We start from the raw sequence: 20,072 nt of genomic DNA, 5'->3' as shown, positions 1-20,072 counted from the left end.
TCTTACAGTTAAGATATGTTTGAACTTTTTTTACATTTTTTGTTTTTGAACTCATTTCTTGTGAGGTTTTTTTTAATATCTGCATTTTTTGTTGTGTGTTATCGGCTGGAATTTTGTAATGGGGCGAAGTACTGAGTTGGGCCATCTGGACGGAGTCGTTGTTTTCGGCCCAGATAGCTCGTCCATGCGGCTGTGCAGCGCGGCTTGCGCGTGCGCTATGGGTTTAGTCCCACCTCGCTAGTCGAGGGGGTTGTAGACCAGTTTATAAGTGCAAGCGAGGCACACCAGTCGAACTCCTCTGAAAACTTACCAGAGCGCTTATACACGGCGCTTGCTCTCTCTCTTTGACCTGTGGGCCCTGATCGGTGGGGCCCTGCGTTGTGCGGACTACTAGGGATTCGCCTATGGGCTCGAGTTCAAGTTATCTAGCAGCGTCAGGGCCTGGGCCTGTCCTTGGGCGGTCAATTTTTTCTTTTTTTTGTTTTTGTTCGAATGTAGTACTTGACTCCACCAGTAAATTGGACCGATACTTTTTATGATCGTTGGGGCGTCAATTTTTTTAGAATCTAGTACCTGACTCCACCAGTAAATTGGACTGATACTTTATAGTTCTAGTTCTTCTGAGTTTTGTTCTAGGAACGAACCATAACATGACTTGCCCCCATCCCGGCGAGGCCGAGCCAGGAACGAGCCGTAGCAGGCGACGACGCGGCGTGCCGCAGTGTCGCATGCGGAGGCGAGTCCGTAACATGACTTGCCCCCATTATCTATCTTAGGGGTGTGTGAGTGCGTGTGTGGGGGGGACAGAATAACCGCACTGCCCCTCGGTGCATAGTTGTACTAACACATCTTCCTTGTATGGACTTGCCCCCATTATCTATCTTTAAGGGGTGTGGTGCATAGTTGTACTGACACATCTTCCTTGTATGGACTTGCCCCCATTATCTATCTTTAGGGGGTGTGTGGGTGCGTGTGGGGGGAAACAGAATAACCGCACTGCCCCTCGGTGCATAGTTGTACTGATACATCTTCCTTGTATGGACTTGCCCCATTATCTATCTTTTTAGGAGGGGGTGGGTGCGTGTGTGGGGGGGGACAGAATAACCGCACTGCCCCTCGGTGCATAGTTGTATTGACACATCTTCCTTGTATGGACTTGCCCCATTATCTATCTTAGGGGTGTGTGGGTGCGTGTGGGGGGGGACAGAATAACCGCACTGCCCCTCAGTGCATAGTTGTACTGACACATCTTCCTTGTATGAACTTCCCCCATTATCTATCTTTAGGGGGTGTGGTGCATAGTTGTACTGACACATCTTCCTTGTATGGACTTGCCCCCATTATCTATCTTTAGGGGGTGTGTGGGTGCGTGTGTGTGGGGGGGGGAACAGAATAACCGCACTGCGCCTGTCAAACGAGTGCACTACCGCGTTAGCGCGAGGCCGAGCCGGGGGGAGGGGGGTCGGGATCCCCCTCCCCCATCCCGGCGAGGCTGAGCTAGGAACGAGCCGTAGCAGGAGACGACGCGGCGTGCCGCGGCGTCGCATGCGGAGGCGAGTCCATAACATGACTTGCCCCCATTATCTATCTTTTAGGGGGTGTGTGGGTGTGTGTGTGGGGGGGGACAGAATAACCGCACTGCGCCTGTCAAACGAGCGCACTGTCGCGTTAGCGCGAGGCCGAGCCGGGGGGAGGGGGGTCGGGACCCCCCTCCCCCATCCCGGCGAGGCCGAGCCAGGAACGAGTCGTAGCAGGCGACGACGCGGCGTGCCGCGGCGTCACATGCGGAGGCGAGTCCGTAACATGACTTGCCCCCATTATCTATCTTTAGGGGGTGTGTGGGTGCGTGTGGGGGGGGGGACAGAATAACCGCACTGCCCCTCGGTGCATAGTTGTACTGACACATCTTCCTTGTATGGACTTGTCCCCACTATCTATCTTTAGGGGGTGTGTGGATGCGTGTGGGGGAAAACAGAATAACCGCACTGCGCCTGTCAAACGAGCGCACTACCGCGTTAGCGCGAGGCCAAGCAGGGGGGGGGGGGGGTCGGGACCCCCCTCCCCCATCCTGCCGAGGCCGAGCCAGGAACGAGCCGTAGATGGCGACGCCGCGGCATCGCATGCGGAGGCGAGTCCATAACATGACTTGCCCCCGCACCGTATCGCACCGAGGGGCATAGTTGTACTGACGCATCATCCTTGTATGGACTTGCTCGCGCATCGCAGTGCACCGAGGGGCATAGTATTTGCGCCCGTTATCTTATCTTTATTTTTTTGGGTGAAAAACCAGCACCGTTATGAATTATTATTTCATTTGTACTTTTTGATAATTTTTTATTGTACTGTTGTGAGTTATTATTTGTACTTTAGTTGTTTGTTTTCTCCCTCTATATTAATTTTTTTATTGTATTTATTTTTTTATTTTTTTATTTTTGCTATTATTTTTGGTAACTGCCCAGAGATAGTGGGCTTCGCCACGGTTCTGGGCTTTAGCCGTCGGTTTTCTCCCACTCACCTTTTAACCTCCGCTCTCCCCCGTTCCGCTCCGCTCCTCTCTCCAAATCGATTCCTTCTTCGTTCCCCTCTTCTTGCAGAGAAGTTGCTTCTCCTGTTTCGCCGCGGGAGCATCGGCCGGCGGGTTGAACCCCAGGGGTGGAGGTCTGGGTGCTCTGTTTGCTCCTTTTGGTGTGGTTTGACTTCCCTTGTGTCCTCTTATGTACAGATTTTCCCTCTATTTCTTAGCTCTTGCTCTCTTGCTGTTTCAGGCTGGATTCGCTAGGGTTCCTTTGCTCTTGAACAAGTGGTTGGCGATAGTGATATTCGATTCCGTGGCGGATTTTGTGTTTGCTTGTAAGAGTTTCACTTTGTATGGCGTGCTTCTTTTTCTGAAATAGGTCAGAGCCCTAATTTTTGTCCATGTATCTTGCATATTTTAGGTCTGTAGATCTCAATGGGTACATCATCCAGTCCGGACAAGTTGAATGCAGGTGATTTTTCCTTGTAATTTGGATCATGTTTTAACAGATCTGGTTTTTAGGCTGTATAGGTGTGGTCGTATCGACTTTATAAGTTGTATGTTTTTCCATAGCTATTAAATTTGCCCTGGATTATGTGGTGTGTATAGGTTTGGCGGTTGATGTGACCTGCAGACATGTTGTAGTACTGATCACCTTCTGTAGTTTGAACTGTTGTCCTGGCATTTGAATAGGTTGTAGTAGTCAGAGAAGAACTGGTATGATGTTGAAAGAGTTTTCATTCTTAAGTTTTGTTGCGTCATTGGTGGGTTCATATTGCTTTATTGGGTGCATTTGTAGTGTTCATATAGTTGAACTGAATGCTTGTTCATGTACTTTTTTGCTAATTATGATGTTGTTGTAGATGTTGGAGGGCCGGTGCCTCCTGATTCTGAAAAATCAGAACGCTTTCAAGATCTTGTGAATGTTATTTTTGATACACCAAATCCGTTAGAAGAACTTGCGGATGTTGCTGGTGTTTCCCTTATATTTGCTATTTTTTATCAGCCTTGAATACATTAATATGCTTAGCTACATCAGTTGTTCCTTTTGTTTGTGTCTGATGCTATGCGCTTTATTTATCTTGTCTCTGCAATGTTGATTTTGTTTCGATTTTATATGTGCATGCTTATGTTTGTTGGTTTATGAAGTTAATCACAGCCATGGTGCTGCTGAGGACATTGCTGATGTTGTCAAGGATATAAATGATGGAATGTATTCTCTTAACGTTGATGATGTTGATGGCAGCTTGCAGTTGTCTGTTACTCAGTCACAGAGTGTTGATGGCACTGAGCCTGTTACTCAGGCTGAGGATGTTCCTATGCAGTTACAGCTCAAGGATGAAAGGATAACAAAGAAGAAGTGTGATTTCCAGAGGAGAAAGGAGTTGGAACGGCGTCAAAAGGCTGCCTGTGTTCAACGAAGTGATCGAGATGTTGCTCAAGCTCCTGAAGGCGTAGGTGATGAAGGTGGTGACGCGGCCTTTTCAACTGTTGATGCCGGATCTCATGGAAGTGACATGCATGTGAAGACAAACCTGTTGCAAACTCGTTTGACGCAAGTGTTTACTCGTGATGCAGTTAAGGAGAAGAAAGTTGTTTTGAAGAGGAAGATGTCAGATCGAAATCCTGATGGCACACAGAGGCGTACCCCACGTGTGAAAGCTGGTTCCCAACCTGGTAATAGCAAAGCTGATGGGGATAGTGCTGCTGTGAAGATTGGTCCAAGCAAACTTGGTGGCTCCCCTGTTCGTCGTAGTCCACGGGTTTTGACAAATAAGAAGCCTTCTTCTTCTCCTCTTCGAGAGCGCTCTTTGTTGAAAGAAAATAATAAGCGTAAAGTTCATCCTGCGAAGGTGAACAAAGTTGTGAAGAAGCATGCTCGTTTTGAAGCTGAAGATATTGTATCTGAAGAAGATGATATCGAAGTTGATTCTAAAGATGAATTTGCAGTGGTACGTCTTTTGTACTGTATGTGACTGACTAGTTGTACTTGCAATTGTTTAATTGTGTCTGGGCTTTTATGCTGGCCAGGGGAGGCTGGTCATTGTTTGCATCAATCGAGGGTGGTACTTATGTTGTTTCAATAGTTGAACTTGTGCAATCTTTTCTTTTTTTCTACTTGCCTTCATATGCTTGTTTTGTTTTCTATATTCATTTATTTAAGGTGTGGCTTCTTTATTTTCATTTACAGCCTGTTAGCATTATGAGTCCGGTCAAGCCGGTGGGATGCAATGCCGGAAAAGTTGCCTTGGATGAAGGTGACCAACGGAAATTGAACTTGATTGTGCGATGTTCGTTGGGAGAGGTTGAAGCTTGTGCTAAATTGCTTAAGAGTCGGCATGTGGCTAGGGTTCGTGCAGCTGGTTTTGGTTCTATCTTCAATTGGAGGGTGAAGTCTAACATTTCCCTCCCTCTGATGGGAGTTTTGTACCTGAGGATAGATCCTGATACGATGACTCTTCACATGAGTGAGGCTAATAAGAAGCTTCGCATCACTAGCGATGGTATACAATAATTATTTGGGTTCCCTCGTGGTGGTCGTTCTCCGCCAAGGCCGTCAGAGGATGCATATGACGACGCTCTGATGAAGTTAAGATCGGAGCTTGACATTAGCAGGAACATAGATATCAAGACAAAGGATTTGAGGAATAAGCTCAAGGTGCTCGTCAAGGATCCTAGCAAAGATGACCTTGCTCTGAAAGTGTTCTTCATTATTGTGTTTATGAAGGTTGTGTTGCCTGGTGCCGCCCCGCGTGTTTCCAGAGAGGCAGCAATGTTTGAGGGTCTTGTCTTTGAGGACATGGCTAATATGGATTAGTGTCAGCTGATGGTTGATGAGCTTAGAAGGGCTGTTGTCAGGTACCAAGATGGTGTTACGATGGGGAAGGCAATCACAGGCTGTGCTATAGGGCCTGTACTAATGTACCTTGACTGCCTTATCTGTGGCAAGACTGCGGAGCCTGACATGCGAGTCCCCCGCATATGTTTCATGGATCCTGTCAAGCTTTCTGATCTGGTTGATGCAGATTTGATAAAAAAAAGGCAATGCAGATCCAAAGACTTGGGTGTTTCGGAAGCTTCCGGTGAGTTTTATTTCTTTCGTGTCTTGCAGACCTTTTTTATTTCGGTATAGCTTTTTTCTGCTGGAGTGAACATGTGTCCCGCAGAGTTACATGTTTACATTATGTCATTTCTTAAGCTTTGTGAGGTTTTGGTATGATTTTTAGTACTATTGTTTCATGTGTGGTTGAACTGAATATCTTTGCTAAATTGTCATGTCGATAAATACTAATAAATTGGCACTAACAGCTAAAGATTGATAGTCCTGTTGATTTAACTTTGTTAATATCATGTTTTATTTTTCCCTTGTGTGTTGCATTGATTAATTAACTATTTTCCCCCTTGTTTTGTAGTGGAAAACTCAAGAGGAGGTTGTTTTTTTTGACAGTATAAACGGCCAGTCCTGGAGATGCCGTCATCTCAGGTTCCCAAGTCTTCATCTCTGCACGGTGAGTTGAGAGGTGGTCGTGGTGTTGAGGGTGCTGGTTATGTTCCCCCTGGCCCTAGTAATGCTAGTACTTCACAGAGACAGGGTTTTGGTATTGATGTTGCTGTTTCTGCGTTGGAGCGCGCTGAGCATATTTTTAGAAATGTGTGTTCTGGGCTGCAAAAGGTCCCAACGACAGTTGAGCGTATGAGCTGTATCAGTGGTATCCTTCCTGAAGGTCATCAATTTGACGCTGAGGAAGCAGTGGACTATATTGAGATGGAGAGAATTTTAATTGGTGATATGCGTGACGGTGTTGCTGATCTAGTTCAGAGCTCGGTTCATCTCTTGAACAACATGAAGCGTTTCAAAAGTATGCAATACTCTCGCTGCAAGCCATATGAAGAAAGTGCAGAAGTTGTTATCAGGCAGATTGAGAAGGATGAGGCTGCTGCCACCGACAGCAGGGCTGGTGATGGTACTGAGCCTAATGTTCCCGGTCATGAAACGAATGATGTTGGCTTGGAGCACGCTGTTGATGATGTGAGTGAGTCCTCGGTGTTTGCAATTTTTACTATGTTGTTCTGCTGTCAGTATTGTAGTTGAACTTTCTCATCTTTATCTGTTTATTATTTTTTTCTTCCATGCAGATTGAGCAGGATGAGGCTGCCGCCACAGACAGCAGAGCTGATGATGGTACTGAGGTTAATGTTTCTGATCACCATACGAACAATGTTGGCTTGGAGCAGCCTGTTGTTGATGTGAGTCAGGCCTCTGTGTTTGTATGTTTTTACTATGTTGTTCTGCTGTCAGTATTGTAGTTGAACTTCCTGATCTTCATCTGTTTATTAATTTTTTGTTTTGATGCAGGAGACCAGTCATAATGTTGACGCTGTTGTTGACCGTGGAGTTAATGATCCATCTACTAATAAATGCAAGGTTCTTTTTGTGTTTTAATTTGTTTATTCATATTTCTTGAATTTTCATGTGCACCAATGTGGTTTAATTCCTTGTGTTTATTGTTGCTAATAATAGCATTGTTTTTTTTGTTTTCATTACATATGAAATCAGGGTGCTGTTGTTGGCGACGAGCCTTGTTTGCCTATTGGTGATGTTGCTTTTAATGTTAGCAACAGCAAGATCGATGATGTTTCTGTGAATGCTTCTAAGGTTTTGTTTTTCTGTGCACCTCTTGCTAGTTTATTTTTGATTATTAGTTTTGCTCATATTATTCACTTTTTCTGAATTTTTATTTCTTCAGATGACTGATGTTGATCGTGAGGCTGTTGTTAGTGGTGGAGATGATGCTCATGGTGTTCCATTGAGTAGTGGGCACGATGTTGGTGCCAAAGTTGCTGATGAGGATTTTGGTGTTGCTAGCATACTTGATGGCAAACCGTCTGGTGTTGGTATTGTTGGGAATGAAAATCTTTCTGATTTTGAAGATTAGCCGCCGGAAAATTTCCCGCCTGGAGGGCTTGATTATGGTGATGCATTGCAAGATGCTTCTAGCATGGAGGAGGTGCCATCCGAGGATGATGATTTACTTCTGTCAATTTCTTCTGGCCCCTTGACGCAGGAGGCGCTCGTGTCGTCCCAGGATTTTCTTTCCACAGACCCTAAAAGTGCAGCGATATTGGTGTCCTCTCAGGATGTGCCTGTGCCATCATCAAACCCTGAAACTGGAGGCATATTGGTCTCATCGCAGGAACTACCGTCGTCATCAAACACTGATAGTGCAGGTAAGGACTTGTAAATGAGGCGTGCTTCTCAATTTTGGCATTTTGGGCATGTTCACTTGCAGTGCTTGAACTTATTATTTTTCTTCTTTTTGTGCAAGCAGAAAGTGGAAATGTTGTTAAGGTTGATATGTTTTTCTTCGCTGTTACGAGGTTGCGCAAGAACCGTGCAAAATGGTTAGTTTGGGATTTTTCCCGTATCATTTTCGTATCCTTTTCTTTCTCTCATACGATTATTGTTGGTATTGCAGTAGTTTTAATTCGTGTAATCTTTTGTGTTCTCTTAGTGACAAGTCGATGTTTCAAAATAAAGAGTGTGATGCCAGTGTTGGTTCTATTGCTAAAGCGTTTGTCCCCACTGGCATGCTCAACTCAGACAGTGCTGACGTTGTTTTATATTCTCTACGTCAGAAGTACCGAGACACTGACAAGTTGATAGTTCCCAGATGGGTGACGGTGAGTATTTTGCTTTTGTAGACAGGATGATAACTTGTTTTTGCCAATTTTCTAACTCTTGTTGTTCTTTTTGTACAATAGACCAAGATCCGTGATGGAAATATTGATTCCAATGTGCTAAATTGGTTTACGAGATCGTTCGCTGATGGTTTTGACCAAGTAGGTGAACTTGTACTTTTTGTACTCATGAACTAGAATAGTCATGTTTTTGTTGCAAGTTTGGGAGGTAGTGGAAAGAACTTGAGCAACCTTCTTTTAGCCATGCACTTATGAATGATGTGTGCTTCTTTTGTGTGAAGCCGAACTTATTGTCGCAAGGAAATTGAACTGATATGTTTGTTGCAATTTTAACTAGAGTAGCACATATTTTTTGTAGTGTTTTGCTTACTCAATTAAAACTTATGATTATCTTATTTTTTGTTTGTACTTCAGAATTTCACTTTTCTTCTATTATTTTATTGTTTGGAGGCTGAATTTTTTGTTTCATTATGTTTTGTTAAATTCATTTTTCCTCTGTAATTTTTTTGTCAGCTTCTCTTCCCTTCTTTTGATCCGCCGTCCATTGCGGCTACCATGAAGCCTAGCGAAGAATCTGGGCATTGGTGCTTGATTGTTCTGAATTTGAGGTTCCGTCATTTTGAGTGTCTCGATTCATTGCGCGATGAAACCTGGAGTGATGCAGTTATATTCTTAAGGAATATGACAGATAACATAAAGAAGGTTTGGAGGGAGTCTAGCGTAGACAGGGCGAAACCGTTCTCGCCGGCGCATATTGATGGTTTCTCTTGCGAGTTTGTGCGGGTACCGCAGCAGAAAAACATGTGAGTATCCGTTTTTAATGAGTTTTTGTTAGTTGTTTTTGTTGCTGGGAGGCTGGTGTTACTGTGTTTTCGGATTTGTGATGTACCCATTTTGTTTTTTCTTTTGTTAACAGGCATGATTCTGGATTCTTTAGGCTACAAAGCTGCAAGAGCTATCATTGCCGGGAGGATGGTGTGATTGAAATGTTAGATTACAGCCACGAAGACATTCTTGACATTAGGAAGACTTTTCTGTACACCTGCGCAACTAGCGATGTGTTTGATGTTGACTTCCGTGGTTTGTTTGGCATCGAACCCTGTACGTAATGCATGACCTTTCGTAATTTTTTGCAACTTGTACTTCTTTGATTGGTACTGTCATGATTTATGTATTTGAACTTTACCCTTGATGCTTTATTTTATTTTTTTATTTTTGCAGGTGAGTGGCTGGATCTTAATGAGCATGACTACAGGATCTTTGGCAGCCAGTTCTCGGAGCTCGAGCGCGTATCTATTGATCTTAGCCAGTGGCGTTCTCCAGAAAAGACAAGGTCTAGTGTTCTTAAGGGGCGGTTGGGAGCTCTGAAAGGTTCTACGGCTGCTTGCGCAGAGAACCCCTCTACACCCAAGAATCCCATTGTGGAATTGATAGACAGCAATGATGATGTGTTTGACAAGATTGTTGGCATGGGAAGAGTCACCAGGAGCGCTGCTGCTGCCAAGGGTTTATCCCCACTTGCTGGAATAGTGGCTCGCAGAGCTGGTGGTGCTAGGAAGGATCCTGCTTTGGATTCTGGCAATGTTACAAGCACGAAGCGTGCACCCAGAGCTCCTATAAAGTTTTGCTCCCCTATGCAGCAGCTTCAGCCTCATAGATTCCCTCACCTGGACAAGGCTCGCAAGTTGTATAATCTGTTGCTTAGCGATGAAGCATGTGAGAATTATGCCGAGTGAGTATCCCTCATTACGTTTCATCTTCTTTTCCTCTTTTGTTTGTAACTGCTAGATAGATATAACCTGAACTGTTACTTTTTATACAACTTGAACTGCCATGAATGCCTTATCTTTGCTTCCCCTGCTTTTTGTTCTTGTCCGTGCTGTAGCAATACATTCTCAGTGACACCTCAGCCTGATGGTAGTGTAAGCAGCTTCACTGGGAAACGCATCTGGGAAGTTTTTGCACCTGGGCAAATGATGGAGGGTGATGTAATGGACTTCCTTATTGATGATTGGAAGAAAGATCCTGATAGAAATGTTGATTTTGCGTCTGGGAAAAGGGTATTGCTGAGTCCATATTTCATCACGGTAACCAACCAGATCGTTTGTTTCTCTTAGACAAGAACGCATATTTTGTTTTACGAGTTTTGATAATACCTTGCTTTGTTTATCCTTTTCCCCTGTGTATTTCTTTTTTGGCTTTTTTTGCAGCTTGTGCTTGATTGTACGTTTTACGGTGATGAAAATAAAGAGTTTAATGTGAAGAGTGTAGCGAGAGATTTCAAGAGCTATGTTAAAGATAATGAAGACTTGCTCAGTGCCGACCTTGTGAGATCTACTAGCTGATTTTTGGTTTTATTTGTTTGTTGCCATGCTGGTTTTTATTTTGAATATTTAACATCGCTTTTTTGGTCATCTGTTTTTAGATTATGATGCCTCTATTCAAGCCTATGGTTTTACCAAAGGATAAGAAAGTGAACCACTTTTCCTTATATGTCATGAATCGGTACCGAAGTAGCATCGACATCCTTGACCCTTTACCTTATCCGAAGAACCATCATCCTTCAAAGAACACCTATCATAAAGACTGCGAGAAGATTGTGAGTAACATTTATTATCTGTACTGGATTAATTTTTCTGCATCTTTGTTTCTGCTTTTTTCTTAGACCTGAAAATGTGTGGTTTCTTTTCTTTTCTTACAGATCTCCAGGATGGTCCAAGTAATGAAGGATGTGTATGGTGATGCTCAGTACAATGCGAGTAAGCAGCCCAAATGGGAGCTTTTTGCAAAGAAACCAATGTTTGTGAAGGTTCCACTTCAAGGGGCGAATGAATGTGGCCATTATACTATGAAGTATGCAGGATCCTATGATGGTGAAAAGATCGTTGGGAACATTCGAGATAAAGATGTGGGTTCTAGTTGAGCTTTTCACTTTTACGTGTTTGGCTGATTGTGTATTCTTCTTTTTAATGTGTCATGATTTTTTTGATAATTTGTTTCATTGTTTTGCAGCCTCGTATTGTTGATTGGAAGGCTAAGGATCTGTATAGAGTTGTGTTCAACCAGAATAACCAGCTTCTGGTGACGGAGCTTCCCAAGGAGTTTCAGCCTTTGGCTCCTAGTGCATAGCAGAAATGGTCATCATTCGCGTAGTGAAATGGATAGTTGTGTGATATATCTATTGAAAGCATTGTAGGCTTTGATTGTAGTGTTTTGGATGTCTTTCATTTTTGATAATTGTGTGATATATCACTTGTGTATGTTTCATTGGGAATTCGTTCTGGTTAAGTTCTATTTTTACTACTGAAGTCTTGTAAACTAGTTGAACTGAAAACACGTCTTCCCAAGTTCATTACGAGTTGTTGCTGGGAAAAGTGAGATTTATCATTTATTTTCATCTATCCCAACCTAGGTTGGACCTTTATAGTTCCTGTACCCTCTTTTTCTTGTACTTATAGTATAGTTATGTTGGTACTGAATTGTAATGTCGTTCAGCGTTAGGCTTTTAAAATTTTGGTGTCACGATGGCACTTGTGGATCTAGCGTGAGTGGAGTGACGCTTCCTTGTTATGTAGAACTGATTTCATATAATGTATTAGAACTGAAGTTTTTTTTTGTGATTGAATGATAAGTCTCCAACATATCTATAATTTTTTATTGCTCCATGCTATATTATCTACTGTTTTGGGCAATATTGGGCTTTATTATCCACTTTTATATTACTTTTGGGACTAACCTATTAACCGGAGGCCCAGCCCAGATTTGCTGTCTTTTGCCTATTTCAGTGTTTTGAAGAAAAGGAATATCAGAAGGAGTCGAAACGGAAAAAAATCAACTAGAGAAGTTATTTTTGGAACGAAAGCCACCTGATGGACTTGGACCTCACGTCAAGGAAGGAACGAGGAAGCCATGAGGGTAGTTGGATCTTATGTTTCTCCTCCCCCTCTTCTCTCTTGTAATGAATTGAGTTTCCCCTTTGAAGTAATCTTATCGGATTGAGTCTTTAAAGATTTGAGAACACTTGATGTATGTCTTGCCGTGGATATCTGTGGTGACAATGGGATACCACGTGCCACTTGTTGTATGTTTTAGTGACCAACTTGCGGGTTCCGCCCATGAACCTATGCATAGGGGTTGGCACACATTTTCGTCGTGATTCTCTGGTAGAAACTTTGGGGCACTCTTTGAGGTCCTTTGTGTTGGTTGAATAGAATCTGAGATTGTGTGACGCATATCGTATAATCATACACACGGATATTTGAGGTGACATTGGAGTATCTAGGTGACATTAGGGTTTTGGTTGATTTGTGTCTTAAGGTGTTATTCTAGTACGAACTCTAGGGCTGTTTGTGACAATTATCGGAATAGCCCAACGGATTGATTGGAAAGAATAACTTTGAGGTGGTTCTGTACCCTACCATAATCTCTTCGTTCGTTCTCCGCTATTAGTGACTTTGGAGTGACTCTTTGTTGCATGTTGAGGGATAGTTATGTGATCCAATTATGTTAGTATTGTTGAGGGAACTTACACTAGTGAAAGTATGAACCCTAGGCCTTGTTTCCTAGCATTGCAATACCGTTTACGCTCACTTTTATCATTAGTTACCTTGCTGTTTTTATATTTTCAGATTACAAATACCTTTATCTATTATCCATATACCACTTGTATCACCATCTCTTCGCTGAACTAGTGCACCTATACAATTTACCATTGTATTGGGTGTGTTGGGGACACAAGAGACTCTTTGTTATTTGGTTGCAGGGTTGCTTGAGAGAGACCATCTTCATCCTACGCCTCCTACGGATTGATAAACCTTAGGTCATCCACTTGAGGGAAATTTGCTACTGTCCTACAAACCTCTGCACTTGGAGGCCCAACAACGTCTACAAGAAGAAGGTTGTGTAGTAGACATCAAGCTCTTTTATGACGCCATTGCCGGGGAGGTGAGTGCTTGAAGGTATATCTTTAGATCTTGCAATCGAGTCTTTTAGTTTCTTGTTTTTATCACTAGTTTAGTTTATAAAATGAAATAAACTATAAAGAATGGAATTGAGTTTGTCTCATACGCTTCATCTTTTTAATATCTTTCGTGAGTATGATGGAAAGGATAATTGTGCTCTAGTGCTAGAAGAAGAGATCTCTAAAATGTTTGGCATTAAATATTTGGATGATGAGCATGATTGCAATGTTGTTAGTACGAATTCTTTGAATATCCATGATGCTAATGATGATTGCACTAGTTATGATGAAAATGCCTCCTATAAACATGTCAATTTCTGTGGAGTGCATTGGGTTTGCAAGTACGCACCAAATTGGGAAGATAGATATTGCGAGAGGCATAAGTATTTAGAAATTAAATTGTTGCAAGAAAGTCTTGATGTGAGTGTTGAAAATTTAAGATATCTTACCCATACTTGCGAACTTTGCAATGAACATGGTCATTTAAATATCAAATGCAAATTGTTTCATGACCGTATCATATCCAAAAATTGTGATGACTTGATTTCCCTTGCACATCATAAAGAGCTTAGTCTTCTTTGGGGGTATGAGGAAATGAAACGTATAACTGATGGTATTCCAAAGTTTAATCTTGATAAATTTCTTGGTTTTGATCTAGAGAAGATTTATATGTATTGTGCGGTGAATTGCATTGAAAATCCTTATATTGCCAATTACATAAGGAAAAGAAAACAAATAGAAGATGAAGAGAATACTAATGAAAGGGAAGAGACTTCCCAATATCCTCCTATTATTTCTTATGATGAATCAGGTAACGAGGAGGAGCCTCCTATTCAACCAATCTCATTAATAAGGAGCTCCAAAAAGAGGATTGAACCCACACATGATGTGGTGAAGAAGAATAAAAGAAAAAAGGAAGAGAGGTAAAAAGATATCTCTCCCAAATAATGCTGCTCCTATTACTATTGTGCCTCATGAAAATATAATTGTGGAAGATAATGATGCTTCTTATGATCTTGAAAATCTATTTGGCACTTGCTTGGAAGAATATAATAATTGCTATACTATTGGTGCTATCCATACTATTAATGATGAGAGTGATTATGCTTATGATATGAAAAGGCCCAAGCTTGGGGATGCTATGTTTTATGAAGATGATGTTTTTGAGAATATATTTGCTGCAATTAATGTTTGTCCCAAGCTTGGGGAAGCTATGATTAATGAAGATTATATTTTTAGTCTCCCAAGTTTTGATATGCAAGTTTATAATGATGATAGCATGCCTCCTACTTATGATGATTATTGTGATGATACTTATTCTATAAAAAGTAGTGATTATATTTATAAAACTTTTCATGATTATGATTACACTTTTTCTGAACATTACTCTTTTAATGTGGAAACAATTTATAGTATTCAAGTCTCTTATGATACTCCCACTATTCCGATTAAGAAGAATTTTGCTTATCTGGAGAGTAATAAAATTTCTATGCTTGTAGATCATGAAAAGAATGCTTTAGGTGCTGGTTATATTGTTGAATTCATTCATGATGCTACTGAATATTATTATGAGGGAGGAATATATGCTTGTAGGAATTGCAATAATATCAAGTTTCCTCTCTATGTGCTTAAAGTTTTGAAGTTATGTTTGTTTTGCCCTCCTATGCTAGTTGATTATTGTTCCCACAAGTTGTTTGCTCACAAAATCCCTATGAATAGGAAGCATGTTAGACTTAAATGTGCTAGTCATATTCTTCATGATGCTCTATTTATGTTTCAATTCTTATCCTTTATGTGAGCATCATTGAAATCATCATGCCTAGCTAGGGGCGTTAAACGATAGCGCTTGTTGGGAGGCAACCCAACTTTATTTTTGTTCCTTTCTTTTAGTTCCTGTTTAGAAATAAATAATTCATATATCCTCTGTTTATATGTAGTTTTATGCTTTTAATTAGTGTTTGTGCCAAGTAGAACCTTTGGGAAGACTTGGGGAAAGTCTTGTTGATCATGCTGTCAAAAACAGAAACTTTAGCGCTCACGAGAATTGCTGCCATGTTTATTTGGAAAGTGATATTTAGTTAATTATTTTTTCAGATTATTAATAGATAAATTCCTCAGGTACATCAATTTATTTTAGAATTTTATGAGTTCCAGAAGTATATGTTTGATTCAGATTACTACAGAGTGTTCTGTTTTTGACAGATTCTGTTTTTCGTGTGTTGTTTGCTTATTTTGATGAATCTATGGCTAGTAAAATAGTTTATAAACCATAGAGAAGTTTGAATACAGTAGGTTTAACACCAATATAAATAAAGAATGAGTTCATTACAGTACCTTGAAGTGGTGATTTATTTTCTTATACTAACGGAGCTTACGAGTTTTCTGTTAAGTTTTGTGTTGTGAAGTTTTCAAGTTTTGGGTAAAGATTCGATGGACTATGGAATAAGGAGTGGCAAGAGCCTAATCTTGGGGATGCCCAAGGCACCCCAAGGTAATATTCAAGGATAGCCAAGAGCCTAAGCTTGGGGATGTCCCGGAAGGCATCCCCTCTTTCGTCTTCGTTCATCGGTAACTTTACTTGGAGCTATATTTTTATTCACCACATGATATGAGTTTTGCTTGAAGCATCAATTTATTTTGTTAGTATTTGCTTTATGTTATTTATAACAATGTTTTGCATCTTTTATTTCAATAAAAGTGGCATTGATAGCCTTTACTATGCCTATGTTACAAGTATTCATGTTGCGGTTTGAAAACAGAAAGTTTACCGCTGTTGCAATAATTCCCTAGAAAAGTAAGAATGTGATAAAATGTTGAAACCTTTTGAATATTAAGCTCTGATAAATTTAATACAGTGGGAATTTCCTTTCATAATTTTTGGAGCTAGGGAAGTATAGATGTTGCTGCATTCTTTACAGACTATCCTGTTTAGGCAGATTGCTGTTATGTTTGCATTGTTTGCATATGTTTGCTTCTTTAATGATTCTATTTGAGGATAGGACTATTAAATATGCAGAGGCATTTAGTATGCAATGTTGAATAATAATTTTAGTGGTTTTCTACAGTAGAGTATGATAAGGTTTTTGCAATGGTTTATACTAACTTATCTCACGAGTCCTTGTTGAGTTTTGTGTGGATGAAGCTTTTGAGATTTAGGGAGACCGTGATATGAGAGGAATTAAGGAGACACAAAAGCTCAAGCTTGGGGATGCCCAAGGCATCCCGAGATAATATTTCAAGATGTCTCAAGCATCTAATCTTGGGGATGCCCCGGTTGGCATCCCACCTTTCTTCTTGAACAACTATCAGTTAGTTTCGGTTGATCCTAAGTTTTTGCTTCTTCACATGATGTTTGCCATTCTTAGAATGTAATTTTATTTTGCTTTTCTTGCTGTTTGAATAAAATACCAAGATCTGAAATTATTAAATGTTAGAGAGTCTTCACATAGTTGCATAATTATTCGACTACTCATTGATCTTCACTTATATCTTTCGGAGTAGTTTGTCATTTGCTCTAGTGCTTCACTTATATCTTTTAGAGCATGGTGGTAGTTTTATTTTGATGAAATAGATGAACTATCATGCTTCACTTATATTATTTTGAGAGTCTTAAATAGCATGGTAATTTGCTTAAAATCCTAATATGCTAGGTATTCAAGAATAATAAAATTCTCTTATGAGTGTGTTGAATACTAAGAGAAGTTTGATACTTGATGATTGTTTTGAGATATGAGGATGGTAATATTAGAGTCATGCTAGTTGAGTAGTTGTGAATTTGAGAAATGCTTGTGTTGAAGTTTGTGATTCCCGTAGCATGCACGTATGGTGAACCGTTATGTGATGAAGTTGGAGCATGATTTATTTATTGATTGCCTTCCTTATGAGTGGCGGTCGGGGACGAGCGATGGTCTTTTCCTACCAATCTATCCCCCTAGGAGCATGCGCGTAGTACTTTGTTTCGATAACTAATAGATTTTTGCAAAAAGTATGTGAGTTCTTTATGACTAATGTTGAGTCCATGGATTATACGCACTCTCACCCTTCCACCTTTGCTAGCCTCTCTAGTACCACGCAACTTTCGCCGATACCATAAACCCACCATATACCTTCCTCAAAACAGCCACCATACCTACCTATCATGGCATTTCCATAGCCATTTCGAGATATATTTCCATGCAACTTTCCACTGTTCCGTTATTATGACATGCTTCATCATTGTCATATTGCTTTGCATGATCATGTAGTTGACATTGTATTTATGGCAAGGCCACCGTTCATAATTCTTTCATACATGTCACTCATGCATCATTGCACATCCCGGTACACCGTCGGAGGCATTCATATAGAGTCATATCTTGTTCTAAGTATCGAGTTGTAATTCTTGAGTTGTAAGAAAAATAAGTGTGATGATCATCATTATTAGAGGCTAGAGCATTGTCCCAGTGAGGAAAGGATGATGGAGACTATGATTCCCCCACAAGTCGAGATGAGACTCCAGACGAAAATAAATAAATAAATAAATAAAAAGAGGCCAAAGAAGCCCAAATAAAAAAAGAGAAAAGAGGCCATAAAAAGGAGAAGGCCCAAATAAAAAAATAAAAAAATGAGAGAAAAAGAGAGAAGGGACAATGTTACTATCCTTTTACCACACTTGTGCTTCAAAATAGCACAATGATCTTCATAGTAGAGAGTCTCTCATGTTATCACTTTCATATACTAGTGGGAATCTTTCATTATAGAACTTGGCTTGTATATTCCAATGATGGGCTTCCTCAAATTGCCCTAGGTCTTCATGAGCAAGCAAGTTGGATGCACACCCACTTAGTTTCTTTTGAGCTTTCGTATACTTATAGCTCTAGTGCATCCGTTGCATGGCAATCCCTACTCACTCACATTGATATCTATTGATGGGCATCTCCATAGCCCATTGATACGCCTAGTTGATGTGAGACTATCTTCTCCTTTTTGTCTTCTCCACAACCACCATTCTATTCCACCTATAGTGCTATGTCCATGGCTCACGCTCATGTATTGCATGAAGATTGAAAAAGTTTGAGAACATTGAAAGTATGAAACAATTGCTTGGCTTGTCATCGGGGTTGTGCATGATTTAAATATTTTGTGTGGTGAAGATAGAGCATAGCCAGACTATATGATTTTGTAGGGATAACTTTCTTTGGCCATGTTATTTTGAGAAGACATGATTGCTTAATTAGTATGCTTGAAGTATTATTATTTTTATGTCAATATGAACTTTTGTCTTGAATCTTATGGATCTGAATATTCATACCACAATTAAGAAGAATTACATTGAAATTATGCCAACTAGCATTCCACATCAAAAATTCTTTCTTTTATCATTTACCTACTCGAGGATGAGCAGGAATTAAGCTTGGTGATGCTTGATACGTTTCCAACGTATCTATAATTTTGATTGCTCCATGCTATATTATCTACTTTTTTGGGCAATATTCGGCTTTATTATCCACTTTTATATTACTTTTGGGACTAACCTATTAACCCGAGGCCCAGCACAGATTTGCTGTTTTTTGCCTATTTCAGTGTTTTGAAGAAAAGGAATATCAAACAGAGTCGAAACGGAACAAAATCAACTAGAGAAGTTATTTTTGGAACGAAAGCCACCCGATGGAATTGGACCTCACATCAAGGACGGAACGAGGAAGCCACGAGGGTGGGGGGCGCGCCCACCCCCCTAGGGCGCGCCCCCTGCCTCGTGGGACCCTCGTGGCTCCCCTGACGTACTTCTTCCGCCTATATAACTCCACGTACCCTAAAACTTCCAAAACAGACATTAGATCGGGAGTTCCGCCGCCAGAAGCCTCCGTAGCCACCGAAAACCAATCTAGACCCATTCCGGCACCCTGCTGGAGGGGGCAATCCTTCTCCGGTGGCCATCTTCATCATCCCGTTTCTCCCCATGACGAGGAGGGAGTAGTTCTCCCTCGGGGCTGAGGGTATGTACCAGTAGCTATGTGTTTGATCTCTCTCTCGTGTTCTTGAGGTGATACGATCTTGATGTATCGCGAGCTTTGCTATTATAGTTGGATCTTATGTTTCTCCTCCCCCTCCTCTCTCTTGTAATGAATTGAGTTTCCCCTTTGAAGTAATCTTATCGGATTGAGTCCTTAAATATTTGAGAACACTTGATGTATGTCTTGCCGTGGATATCTGTGGTGACAATGGGATATCACATGATTCACTTGATGTATGTTTTGGTGATCAACTTGCGGGTTCCGCCCATGAACCTATGCATAGGGGTTGGCACACGTTTTCGTCGTGATTCTCCGGTAGGAACTTTGGGGCACTCTTTGAGGTCCTTTGTGTTGGTTGAATAGATGAATCTGAGATTGTGACGCATATCGTATAATCATACCCACGGATACTTGAGGTGACATTGGAGTATCTAGGTAACATTAGGGTTTTGGTTGATTTGTGTCTTAATGTGTTATTCTAGTATGAACTCTAGGGCTGTTTGTGACACTTATAGGAATAGCCCAATGGATTGATTGGAAAGAATAACTTTGAGGTGGTTTCGTACCCTACCATAATCTCTTCGTTCGTTCTCCGCTATTAGTGACTTTGGAGTGACTCTTTGTTGCATGTTGAGGGATAGTTATGTGATCCAATTATGTTATTATTGTTGAGGGAACTTACACTGGCGAAAGTATGAACCCTAGGCCTTGTTTCCTAGCATTGCAATACCGTTTACGCTCACTTTTATCATTAGTTACCTTGCTGTTTTTATATTTTCAGATTACAAATACCTTTATCAACCATCCATATACCACTTGTATCACCATCTATTCGCCGAACTAGTGCACCTATACAATTTACCATTGTATTGGGTGTGTTGGGGACACAAGAGACTCTTTGTTA

The sequence above is a fragment of the Triticum urartu genome, chromosome 5, assembly GCF_003073215.2.
Source record: "Triticum urartu cultivar G1812 chromosome 5, Tu2.1, whole genome shotgun sequence".
Classification (NCBI taxonomy): domain Eukaryota; kingdom Viridiplantae; phylum Streptophyta; class Magnoliopsida; order Poales; family Poaceae; genus Triticum; species Triticum urartu.
This window is presented reverse-complemented; position numbering follows the sequence as displayed.